Source organism: Poeciliopsis prolifica, unplaced genomic scaffold (genome assembly GCF_027474105.1).
Source record: "Poeciliopsis prolifica strain line A6 unplaced genomic scaffold, Auburn_PproV2 SCAFFOLD071, whole genome shotgun sequence".
Lineage (NCBI taxonomy): Eukaryota > Metazoa > Chordata > Actinopteri > Cyprinodontiformes > Poeciliidae > Poeciliopsis > Poeciliopsis prolifica.
In genome coordinates, this window is record NW_026562446.1 from 1391165 (window position 1) to 1404570 (window position 13406).

Here is a 13406-nt window from a genome sequence, read left to right on the forward strand (position 1 = left end):
GTTTTAAATACTTTACAAAAGAAAGTAAGATGCTTTTGTGCGAGTCAACGTGTCTCCTGCATCAGGTAAAGCTGCAAGTCTTTCAGGTTTTGTTTTTACCACCTTTGCACATCTGATAGGCAACATTGTTGCCATTCTTCTTGACAAAATAAAAAAAACAAACTCATCCAGTGTGAATGGAGACTGTCTGTGAGTATCGATTTACAAGTCTTTTAAGAGATGTTGAATTGAGGTTTAGATTTTGTCTCTCATTCTAAATCAGGACATGGTTTAAGTAAATGAGTAGTTTTGACTGCGTGTCTAGGGATGTTGTCTGAGGTTTGTTCTCTAACAAACATCTGAGTACATCAGTCGACTGCTTTCTGACATCTAAAAATCATTTTATTTGGAGGAATCAAACTACAGCATATTTAAATTGATCTTTTTCTTAAGAAAACTTGAAAAACCATAGAACTATCTTCTTCCACTTTGAAATTATACATTGTCTTGTGTTGTAGATAATGTAACATCCATTTGCTGCTGTAATGAGAAATTATTACAAAAAGTTCAAGGATAAGTAATCTTTTGTAAGGCCCACTACTTCAGTTTGGTTTAAAACATGGTGGCACAAGGCTGTCAGGTTCACCATCGCCCTCCACCTGGACAATTTAGCTGAACAAAACACCAAGGTCCAATAGGACCGGCAGTCAAAGTCAAAAATTCCCCACATTGATCTGTTCTTTTTTTTCTGCTTTCTCGTGGGTCTCAAAACACAAAAGACTTGACATGTGATGTTCTCTTTGATAACTGCCTTTTCGGACGGCAATTGTGAGCTGATAGAACCAATGAACAAATTGATTTACTTGGTGCTTGTGAAAGGTAGTTTCTTGTTTCAAAGGCTCCTGAAGTTGTCCACAGATCTCAGTCCTCGCACCTTTTTCAAACGTAGCAGCAGGTGTTTTATTTCTGGCCGTGTCTTTTTGTCTTTCAAATATCCCTCTTTGACAAAATCCTTCAAAGCCACTGAAGCAGAAATAAAAGCCCTTTGTGGGATGGCTCACTCTGCCAAAGTTTATAGAGTGGACTTTAGCTCTGGCATATTCTTGTTCATATCCACATGTATTCCACACTCAGCACAAGACTAAGAAATCATGCAAGAATAACATGCAAGAAAGAGCATGACATGTACCGACCATCAGGCATGGAGTCTTTGAAATATAAACTGATTGGGTCTGGTTTTAATTCACAAAGTCAAACTGAAAATAGCAGCACATGAAGTCACAAAGTTGATAAAAGTCTGTCTTTAAAACATTGCTAACCTGTTTTTCACTTTTTGTCAAAAGATACTCAAAGGTTGTTGGCAGGTGGGTGACAATATGAATCTAACTGGTCAGTGATGTTGCCATGGTCATTTAAAAGGTTTAGTGGTCGACATAAAATGTTTGTTCAGATTAAGGAAGATTGTCTTCATTCATGTTTGAGCCGTCAATGACGACTAATCTGTGATTTGGTAAAGCAAAATAATCCAAATCAGAGCAGAAAGCAGATGGCAATAAATTCATGCAAATGCAAATCTGCCCATCAATAATTTGCACTTGCTTATGCGACAGGTTGGGGTTGTTTTTAGTTCAGCCACAAACACAGAACATGCAGGAAAATGTTCAGAGAGAAAGATGTGCTTCTTTCACTTTTCATAACTTGACTGAGTAAAAACAGAACTGAGCTTCTGAATGCATATGATGCACAATTGTAGATAAAGGCCTCAGAATAATGCATTTCTGTAGCTTGTTGATTTTATATCACAGAATGACAAGAATGCATCAAAAGCATTGAAAGCACTGAGTAAAGTTTAGAAGGGATACGATTGGACAAACTGTGTGAACAAATGAAGGGGCAAATCACAAAGATATTTCCAGTAGCTAATTGTGTGTGGACAATTTCAGCTAACTCTGAAACCAGCAACAGAAACATGTTTTCTAATTTCTTCACAAAGCCAATAGTCTTTCTCAGCTTCTCAGCAGTTTGTTCACTGATTTAGTTGATTATGTCCTTGTCTGTCTGTCTATTTACGTAAAAAGTAGTAAAATAGTAAAATAGTTGCAGAATTTGAAAAATGTGAATTTATTTGCACAAATTAGATTTCATGGCAAAAAAAACTGTGTGGTTAGAAATCCTGACAAATGGGAAAATAAAACGGTTTGCAACTCAGGTGTCAGAGACGTTGAATTAATCTTCTCCTTTATTGAGGTATCCTTGTATTTTTACAAATAATTTCTCTATTTCTTCCAACAGATGCTTCACATGATCCTGCAGAGATTACTAAACTCAATTCAACAAATTTAACTGAGCACAATTTGGGTGAGTTGAACTGAGGAATCTTCTGTTATTATGCTGATGGTGAGAAAAGGGATATCCAAGGAAAATGTTGAAGAGTCAGCTTCCTCATCATTACTTTATACTATGCTACTATTAACTTGTACTTGTATCAAACTTGGAGACAAAATAAAACATGTGTCCAATTAATAACTTGTCTGTGGATGCTAATTTGGGACCCAACAGTGGAGCAGTCCAGTCCCAACAGTTCCCCCAATAGTACCATAAACAATGGTACCACTTGTACCATTGTTTACCATGTTGTCCTTGTCAAACAATGTCCCTGTCCCTTTATCATCATTCCTCATTTCACAATGAGAACAGCAGTCAAACAGGACAGAGAATTAGGTTTTTTTTTTAAATTAGCACTAGATCTGCCAGCCACATTCCTGCACATATACCAAACATACACCCAGCCCCATTACACACATCTTCACAAGCTGCACCTCATCATGTTCCTGCACCTTCAGCAGAGACACAGATGCAACCAATTCAATAGCATCTTCAAGATAACAGTCACAGATTCACCTGCAGCAGAATGTATGAAGAAAATAATAAAACCTATTGATAAGCTGATCATCATCATCAGTCGTGTTCCTACAATGTCACTGCTGGTGCATGTTTTTGTGCTCAAATAAAGCTGAGGACAATAATATCTGTTTAGGTAAATACATTTTAATATCTTACAGGATGCAGCATTTATTTTTGATCAATTATTCTCCAACAATCATTTTTTACAAATACATGTAACCCATTTAGAAAGGAAAGAGGAGAAAAATGTTGATCTTGAAATGTTTCTATGCAGATGATGGAGAGAGAGGAGCAGAGCTGCAGAGAGGGTTGAGACGAGGCTTTATTCACAAGATCCATCTAATGGCCTTTACCACACAAAACGGGAACATTTAGGCATCATGGCTGAAAATGGTTCTGATGGCCCAAATCCAGGACCAGAGGAGAGTAACAGGTGTTTTCCCAAAGCTTACTGGTTTGGTTTACTGTCTAATGGAGAGAAAGTGGAAGGAGATTGGTTACTGTATTCCAGAAATACTAACAAAGTCTATTGTTTTGCATGAAAGCTCTTTGGAGAAGCTAAAGTTCCTGCCACGTGGCTTGTGGAGGGAATAATAACTGGCCATGTCTTTCAAAAACACTGAAGCCCCATGAAACCAGTAGTTGTCACATAAACGCTTCTCTGATGTGGAAAGAAATGTGGCTTACGCCTCGGTAAGACTATTGATAGTGAACTGCAGAGAACCAGCAGCTGGAAAAGCAACTGGAGAAATGTGTTGGCTCCAGTTATTGACTGCATCCTCTTCCTGGCAGAGAGAAACTCGCCTCTAAGGGGGAAAATTGTCAGCTAGGAAATCCTAAAACTGGAGGTTTTCTGTGAATCCTGGAGCTCAGAGCACGATCTGATGTCACACTGGCAGAACATAGAAAGGCTGCAAACTCCAAACAAACCCCTGGATATCTGACATGCTGCTCAGAATGAACTGCTGGATTCAATGTCAGAGTGTTTGGGCTAAATATCCCAGACCAAAGCCTCCAAGGACTTTGCAGTGGAACTGGAATATTTCAAAGCAAGAGCAGGCCTCAGTCATCATTCCATATATTGATACAGATGGGAAGAAAAAAGTCTCTATTGCAGAGTCTTTTGTGGGTTTCACTGCTGTGAAGGACAACTGGGAAAGGCCTCACACTAACAGGGGTACTGGAGAGTTTGGGCTTGGATTTGGCTGATTGTAGAGGGCAAAGTTACCATAATGGCTCTAATATGAGGGCAATAAACAAGGCTGCTGAAGCTTTAATACAGCAAAGATGTCCAGAGGCTCCATTCATCCCCTGCTGCAGCCACAGCCTGAACCTTTTGTTATGTGATGCAGCCTCATCTAGCAGAGAGTCTAACTGTCTTTGGCACTGTCCAAAGATTGGACACATCTTTGGGTCTTCTGTGGAGCATTTGATCAATAGTTTTACTGATATGGACATTTAATGCTAGTGCAGCACAAGTTAGTCTGGATCTTCCTGCAGCTTTAGATCACAGTTTTCTTCCTCTTAAACATGAATCTCTTTGAAGCCACTGCTTTCATTCTTGTTGCTTTCATCAGCTGTAGGGTCAAAGGTCAAGCTGGCGTCTTTCTTTGGCATCTTTTGTGATAATTACAGCAAGATAAGAAACCTGTGTTTCAGCAGCAGGAATGTTGTAAAGATGGATTGGCGACAGGATGACATGGGAAGCGATTCACATGAGTTTAATGGAGTTTGAGGCCTGAAGCATCAGAGAAAGTTTGGATGAGACGGATAACAGGAATTTGGTCGGCATCTCTCAGAAACAGAGTCGTGTCATCAGCAACTGGACTGATACACGTTTCTCCATCAGCAACTGGGATGCGGCGCATTTTGTTTCCCAGAATAAATGTTGCAAGAAGTTGGGCTGCCATCAGGAATAAATAGGGGAAACTGGGCGGCCCAGTCTCTCTCCTCTGGATACTGGGAATCTGGGACAGGAACCAGTTTAACACAGCAGTTACCTTCTTGTAAAGAGGCTGGATATGAAATATGGCCTGAAAGCAAATGTTTCTAAGCTCCCATACGTAAAGCCGTCCTCTAGAGAGTCAGAAGCCTTATAAAAGTCCAACAAGCAAATCAAGCTATCATTGATTGGTTCTGAAGGGTCCAGTAGATCCAGCACAAGCCTCAGGTTGTTTGTGTCTGTGGGACATGAAGCCTGATTGAGATTCATCAATAATAGAACTGAGGGTTTGTTTCATTCTTCTGGCCAAATCCAAACTTTCCAGTCATTGTTCAGTCAGCAAATAGGTCTCCAGTTGTCAATGGGTAACTTGTCTTTGCCAGCCTTTGGGATCAGAGTAATAAGGCCTTGTGTTAAAGTAGGAGGCAATTCTCCACCATCATACTTTCTGAAAGAGCTGAGAATAAAGGGACTCACATCTTTGACACATTCTCATAAAGCTACTTGACAGCCCATCACTACCTGCTGATTGGTTGTTTTAAGGCTTCAAATATCCTCTTCTACTTCCTGTAGCGTGAGGTTAGCATCACACATGTTGTTCTCAGATCAACTTCACAATGTTTCATGGAGTCAATCAGAAAAGAAGCTTTTTCATGGGAGTCTTCAGAGGAGTAGAGGTTGTTGTAGGAACTGGAACCAAATGAACCAAGAGTTATGGTCTGATACAATCTTGTCATGAACTTTAAGTGAGTCTAAAGTCTCATGAAGTTTAGATTGTTCTAAACCAAAACAGCAGGAAGAACACTGCTCCCCTTCCTCCAACCATCTGGCTCCAGACCTGATAAACGCGCCTCCAGCTTCTGTTTCTATATTTCATCCAGTTTAGTTTGACCTTCACTAAGGAGAGAAAGGTCATCCTCATGAAGGTCATCATGGCTGATCCTGGATAAAGAAGCTGTCTGAGAGCAAAGACTTTCTTCCTCTTGCCTTCTCTTGTCTGCAAGGTTCCTGCTGAAGGATCTGCTGGATTTTCCTCTGTCATATTTGAACAGTTCCCAAAAAGGACTAAAGGAGTTTTGTCTCCAGGCTTTTCCTCCCAGCGGGATTTAATCAGGGATCTGATGCTTTCAGTAACATCCTCATAGAGAGAAGACTGTTGTTCCTCTTCCAACAGACGGCTCTAGGAATGCCGGGCGTCCAGAGCCAAAGGCTTAACGGGATTATTTCACGGTCAGAGAAAGGAGCAGGGTGCGTATCAATATTAACAGCAGCAGAACCGACTGGCTTTGATACCAGCCAAAAGTCAATACGGACTTTTTAGAAAGGTCTTGGTAGGGAGGAAAAGATCCGGTTTATTGCTGCCGATTTCGATACCGATCACCATGAGGCCCATCTTTGCTGATCGCCTGGATCCGCTGATTATTTTTCATCTTAGTTAGAAATACTATGTGATGTGGCAAAATTAAAATGGATCTGCTTATAAATTCATCTAATTAACATAAACATGCAACAAACTTGCAGGCACAAAACAGCAGCTACTGAGTCAAAAGAAGAGAAAAACCTGCAACCAGTTCAACAACATGAACAGTAAAGTTCTCTGTAGCATAAATTATACATGAGCCAATAATCTCACAACATTATTATATCAAATAATATTCAGTAAAACAGGGAAACATTCATTCAAAGTAAAAATGCAGCTTGAACCAAAATCTATGATCCAAAGTTAATGAATCAAAACTTCCTGAGAGCAGCTAATGATTAACACTGGTTAGATAGCAGAATAATGCAGATTATGGATAGCTAGATGATGAATGCAGGTATTGGTTACCTAGATGATTAAAGCTGGCTCTGGTTAGCTAGTTGATTAACACTGGTTCTGGTTAACTAGCTAAGTAATGCTGGTTCTGGTTAGCTAGCTGATTAACGCTGGTTCTGGTTAACTAGCTAAGTAATGCTGGTTCTGGTTAGCTAGTTGATTAATGCTTGATCTGGTTAGCTAGCTAATTAATGCTGGTTCTGGTTAGCTAGCTGATTAACGCTGGTTCTGGTTAGCTAGCTGCGTAATAAAGGTTCTGGTTACCTAGCTAAATAATGCAGATTCTGGTTAGCTAGTTGATTAATGCTTGATCTGGTTGGCTAGCTGCATAATGCAGGTTCTGGTTAGCTAGATGATTAACGCTGGTTCTGGTTAGCTAGATGATAAATGCAGGTTCTGGTTAGCTAGTTGATTAATGCTTGATCTGGTTAGCTAGCTAATTAATGCTGGTTCTGGTTAGCTAGTTGATTAATGCTGGTTCTGGTTAACTAGCTAAGTAATGCTGGTTCTGGTTAGTTAGTTGATTAATGCTTGATCTGGTTAGCTAGCTAATTAATGCTGGTTCTGGTTAACTAGTTGATTAATGCTTGATCTGGTTAGCTAGCTGCATAATGCAGATTCTGGTTAGCTAGCTGATTAATTATTATTCTGATTATCTAGCTGAATAATGCTGGTTCTGTTTAGCTAGCTAATTAACGCTGGTTCTGGTTAGCTAGTTAAATATGCAGATTCTGGTTAGCTAGCTGATTAATGCTTGATCTGGTTAGCTAGCTGCATAATGCAGGTTCTGGTTAGCTAGGTGATGAATGCAGGTTCTGGTTAGCTAGGTGATGAACCCTAGTTCTGGTTAGCTAGTTGAATAATGCAGGTTCTGGTTAGCTAGGTGATGAATGCAGGTTCTGGTTAGCTAGCTGATTAATGCTGGTTCTGGTTAGCTAGCTGCATGATGCAGGTTCTGGTTAGCTAGTTGAATAATGCAGATTCTGGTTAGCTAGCTGATTAATTATTGTTCTGATTATCTTGCTGAATAATGCTGGTTCTGGTTAGCTAGCTAATTAACGCTTGATCTGGTAGCTAGCTGCATAATGCAGGTTCTGGTTAGCTAGCTGATTAATGCTTGATCTGGTTAGCTAGCTGCATAATGCAGGTTCTGGTTAGCTAGGTGATGAATGCAGGTTCTAGTTAGCTAGGTGATGAACCCTGGTTCTGGTTAGCTAGTTGAATAATGCAGGTTCTGGTTAGCTAGGGGATGAATGCAGGTTCTGGTTAGCTATTAAAATGGATCTGCTTATAAATTCATCTAATTAACGTAAACATGCAACAAACTTGCAGGCACAAAACAGCAGCTACTGAGTCAAAAGAAGAGAAAAACCTGCAACCAGTTCAACAACAAGAACAGTAAAGTTCTCTGTAACATAAATATACATGAGCCAATAATCTCACAACATTATTATATCAAATAATGTCCAGTAAAACAGGGAAATATTCATTCAAAGTAAAAAACAGTTGAACAAAATTCAATGATCCAAAGTTAATGAATCAAAACTTCCTGAGAGCAGCTAATGATTAACACTGGTTAGATAGCAGAATAATGCAGATTATGGATAGCTAGATGATGAATGCAGGTGCTAGTCAGCTAGCTGAATAATGCTGGTTCTGGTTAGCTAGCTAATTAACGCTGGTTCTGGTTAACTAGTTAAATAATGCAGGTTCTGGTTAGCTAGCTGATTAATGCTTGATCTGGTTAGCTAGCTGCATAATGCAGGTTCTGGTTAGCTAGCTGATTAATGCTTGATCTGGTTAGCTAGCTGCATAATGCAGATTCTGGTTAGCTAGTTGATTAATGCTTGATCTGGTTAGCTAGCTGCATAATGCAGGTTCTGGTTAGCTAGCTGATTAATGCTTGATCTGGTTAGCTAGCTGCATAATGCAGGTTCTGGTTAGCTAGGTGATGAATGCAGATGCTGTTAGCTAGCTGAATAATGCAGGTTCTGGTTAGTTAGCTGATTAACGCTGGTTCTGGTTAGCTAGCTGATTATGGTTGCTTCTGGTTAGCTAGGTGATGAATGCTGGTGCTGGTGAGCTAGATTATTAATGCTGGTTCCTTTTAGCTAGATGATTAACGCTGATTCTGGTAAGCTAGCTGATTAACGATGGTTCTGGTTAGCTAGCTGAATAATGCAGATTATGGTTAGCAAGATGATTAATGCAGGTATTGGTTAGCTACATGATTAAAGCTGGTTCTGGTTAGCTAGCTTATTAACGCAGGTTCCATTTAGCTAGCTGATTAATGCAGGTTCTGGTTAGCTAGCTGATTAATGCAGGTTCTGGTTAGCTAGCTGATTAACACTGGTTCTGTTTAGCTAGCTAATTAATGCTGTTTCTGGTAAGCTAGCTGATTAATGATGGTTCTGGTTATCTTGCTGAATAATGCAAATTCTGGTTAGCTAGGTGATGAATGCTAGTTCTGGTTAGCTAGCTGAATAATGCAGATTATGGTTAGCAAGGTGATTAATGCAGGTATTGGTTAGCTACATGATTAACGCTGGTTCTGGTTAGCTAGTTGAATAATGCAGGTTCTGGTTAGCTAGCTGATTAATGCTTGATCTGGTTAGCTAGCTGCATAATGCAGGTTCTGGTTAGTTATCTGATTAATGCTGGTTCTGGTTAGCTAGCTGAGTAACGCAGGTTCTAGTTAGCTATCTGATTAATGCACCTTCTGGATAGGCAGATGATGAATGCAGGTGTTAGTTAGCATGCTGAATAATGCAGGTTCTGGTTAGCTAGTTGATTAATGCTTGATCTAGTTAGCTAGCTGCATAATGCAGGTGCTGGTTAGCTAGCTGATTAACACTGGTTCTGGTTAGCTAGTTGATTAATGCTTAATCTGGTTAGCTAGCTGCATAATGCAGGTGCTGGTTAGCTAGCTGATTAACGCTAGTTCTGGTTAGCTAGCTGCGTAATAAAGGTTATTGTTAGCTGGCTGATTAATGCAGGTTCTGGTTTGCTAGCTGATTAACGCTGGTTCTGGTTAGCTAGCTGCGTAATAAAGGTTCTGGTTAGCTAGCTGATTAATGTTTGATGTGGTTAGCTAGCTGCATAATGCTGTTTCTTTTTAGCTAGCTGATTAATGCTTTTCCTGGTTAGCTAGCTGATTAATGCTGGTTCTGGTTAGCTAGTTGAATAATGCAGATTCTGGTTAGATAGCTGATTAATTATTGTTCTGATTATCTATCTAATTAACGCTGGTTATGGTTAGCTAGCTAATTAACGCTGGTTCTGGTTAGCTAGTTGAATAATGCAGGTTCTGGTTAGCTAGCTGATTAATGCTTGATCTGGTTAGCTAGCTGCATAATGCAGGTTCTGGTTAGCTAGCTGATTAATGCTTGATCTGGTTAGCTAGCTGCATAATGCAGGTTCTGGTTAGCTAGGTGATGAATGCAGGTTCTGGTTAGCTAGGTGATGAACACTGGTTCTGGTTAGCTAGTTGAATAATGCACGTTCTGGTTAGCTAGCTGAACAATGCATGTTCTGGTTAGTTAGCTGATTAACCCTGGTTCTGGTTAGCTAGTTGAATAAAGCAGGTTCTGGTTAGCTAGCTGATTAATGCTTGATCTGGTTAGCTAGCTGCATAATGCAGGTTCTGGTTAGCTAGCTGATTAATGCTTGATCTGGTTAGCTAGCTGCATAATGCAGGTTCTGGTTAGCTAGGTGATGAATGCAGGTTCTGGTTAGCTAGGTGATGAACGCTGGTTCTGGTTAGCTAGTCATATAATGCAGGTTCTGGTTAGCTAGCTGATTAATGCTTGATCTGGTTAGCTAGCTGCATAATGCAGGTTCTGGTTAGCTAGGTGATGAATGCAGGTGCTGTTAGCAAGCTGATTAACGCAGGTTCTGGTTAGCTAGGTGATGAACGCTGGTTCTGGTTAGCTAGGTGATGAACGCTGGTTCTGGTTAGCTAGCTCATTATGGTTAGTTATGGTTAGCTAGATTATTAAAGCTTTTTCTAGTTAGCTAGCTGGTTAACGCTGGTTCTGGTTATCTTGCTGAATAATGCAAATTCTGGTGAGCTAGATTATTAATGCTTGATCTAGTTAGCCAGCTGCATAATGCAGGTGCTGGTTAGCTAGCTGATTAACACTGGTTCTGGTTAGCTAGTTGATTAATGCTTGATCTGGTTAGCCATCTGCATAATGCTTTTCCTGGTTATGGTTAGCTAGCTAATTAACGCTGGTTCTGGTTAGCTAGTTGAATAATGCAGGTTCTGGTTAGCTAGCTAATTAACGCTGGTTCTGGTTAGCTGGTTGAATAATGCAGGTTCTGGTTAGCTAGCTAATTAATGCTTGATCTGGTTAGCTAGCTGCATAATGCAGGTTCTGGTTAGCTAGCTGATTAATGCTTGATCTGGTTAGCTAGCTGCATAATGCAGGTTCTGGTTAGCTAGGTGATGAATGCAGGTTCTGGTTATTTAGGTGATGAACCCTGGTTCTGGTTAGCTAGTTGTATAATGCAGGTTCTGGTTAGCTAGATGATGAATGCTTGATCTGCTTAGCTAGCTGCATAATGCCGGTTCTGGTTCACAAGGTGAATAATGCAGATTCTGGTTAGCTAGCTGATTAACGCTGGTTCTGGTTAGCTAGCTGATTATGGTTGGTTCTGGTTAGCTAGGTTATGAATGCAGGTGCTGTTAGCTAGCTGATTAAAGCTGGTTCTGGTTAGCTAGCTGAATAATGCAGGTTCTGGTTAGTTAAATGATTAAAGCTTTTTCTGGTTAGCTAGCTGGTTAACGCTGGTTCTGGTTATCTTGCTGAATAATGCAAATTCTAGTTAGCTAGGTGATGAATGCTGGTGCTGGTGAGCTAGCTGATTAACGCAGGTTCCATTTAGCTAGCTGATTAATGCTGGTTGTTGTTAGACAGCTGTGTAATAAATGTTCTGGTTAGCTAGCTGATTAATGCTTGATCTGGTTAGCTAGCTGCATAATGCAGGTTCTGGTTAGCTAGCTGCATAATGCAGGTTCTGGTTAGCTAGCTGATTAATGCTTGTTTTGGTTAGCTAGCTGCATAATGCAGGTTCTGGTTAGCTAGTTGATTAATGCTTGTTTTGGTTAGCTAGTTGATTAATGCTTGTTTTGGTTAGCTAGCTGATTAATGCTTGTTTTGGTTAGCTAGTTGATTAATGCTTGTTTTGGTTAGCTAGCTGATTAATGCTTTTTGGTTAGCTAGCTGCCTAATCAAATCAAATCAAATTTTATTTGTATAGCACATTTCAGCAGCAAGGCATTTCAAAGTGCTTTACATCATAAACACAAGAACACAAAGTCATGCAACATATAATAAACAATACATTGTTACATATTACATTTTAAATAAAGTTCTAAACAGGTGTGTTTTAGTTGAGATTTAAAGGAAGTCAGGGTTTCTGCTGTTTGTTGAATAATGCAACAAACAGCATCTATGCTTCCAGCATAGATGCTGAAAGCTGTTTCTCCTCTCTTGGTTCTGGTTCTGGGGATGCAGAGCAGAACCAGAACCAGAACCTGAGAGTCTGGAAGGTTGATACAACAACAGCAGATCTTTAATGTATTGTGGTGCTAAACCGTTCAGTGATTTATAAACTAACAACAGGATTTTAAAATCTATTCTTTGAGCTACAGGGAGCCAGTGGAGGGACTTTAAAACTGCTGTTATGTCTCTATCTTCCTGGTTCTAGTGAGAACAGGAGCAGCAGCTTCTGGATCAGCTGCAGCTGTTTGATTGATTTGTGGGTCCAGCAATGGTTCTGGCTTTAGAGTTGATGTGCAGATTAATCCTCTGATTTTTTGGATTTTCTCTGAAAAGAAATCAGAAAACTTGTTCCATCAGCATTAGATTGGAATTCAGATGGAAACGTCACAGGAGGGTTTGTGAGCCTGTCAACTGTTGCAAATAAAGTTTGAGCATTATTGATGTTTTTGTTTATGACATCTGCAAAGAAAGCCTCCCTTGCATGTTTTAGTGTTGAGTGATAGTTACGTAGTCTTTCTTTATAGATGTCATTATGAACGTGAAGTTGAGTTTTGCTCCATTTTTGTTCTGCTCTGTTATCTTGCAGACCGAACTGTTTGTGCTTTTCTCCATGGAGATTTCTTCCTACCAGACACAACCTTTACTTTAATTGGAGCAATGGAATCAATGATATGAAACTTTAGACTGAAAATCATCTAACAACTGATCTACATCATTACAGCTTAAGGGTGAGGAAGAAAAGTAGATTTGATTAAATGTTTCTGCTGTGTTTTCTGTGAAAGAACATTTTGTGACAGTAGCTGTTTGTCCAAGTGGGTCAAAGAATAAAGAACCTTCAAAGATAACAGCAAAGTGATCCGACAGGGAGACATTATTTATAACGCTGGTTCTGATTGGCTTTTGGATTTTTTCTCCAAAGAGAAAAAATGTTCTGCAGGTTCTGAGTTTCAGGTAGAAGTTCTGAATGAAACAGAAAATATTAAGATTTTCCCACTTTATGCTTCAAAGCATTGACCTCTGACCTTCATGGGATGGGAATGTTTTACTTTAACTAGGACTTTCTGAAAGGCAGAGTTGATGAAAAAATTATTTTAATGCAAATATTTAAATTAAAACAGGAAAAGAACAGAATGAGCAGCAAATGAACCAAATGCAGAAGAAAAATGTTTTTATTTAAAACGCGAAGAAAAACTGCAGCAAATTTACAAAAGGAAGATTTAATATTCAAATCTGACATGTTGAGAAAAATAGGAGCCGA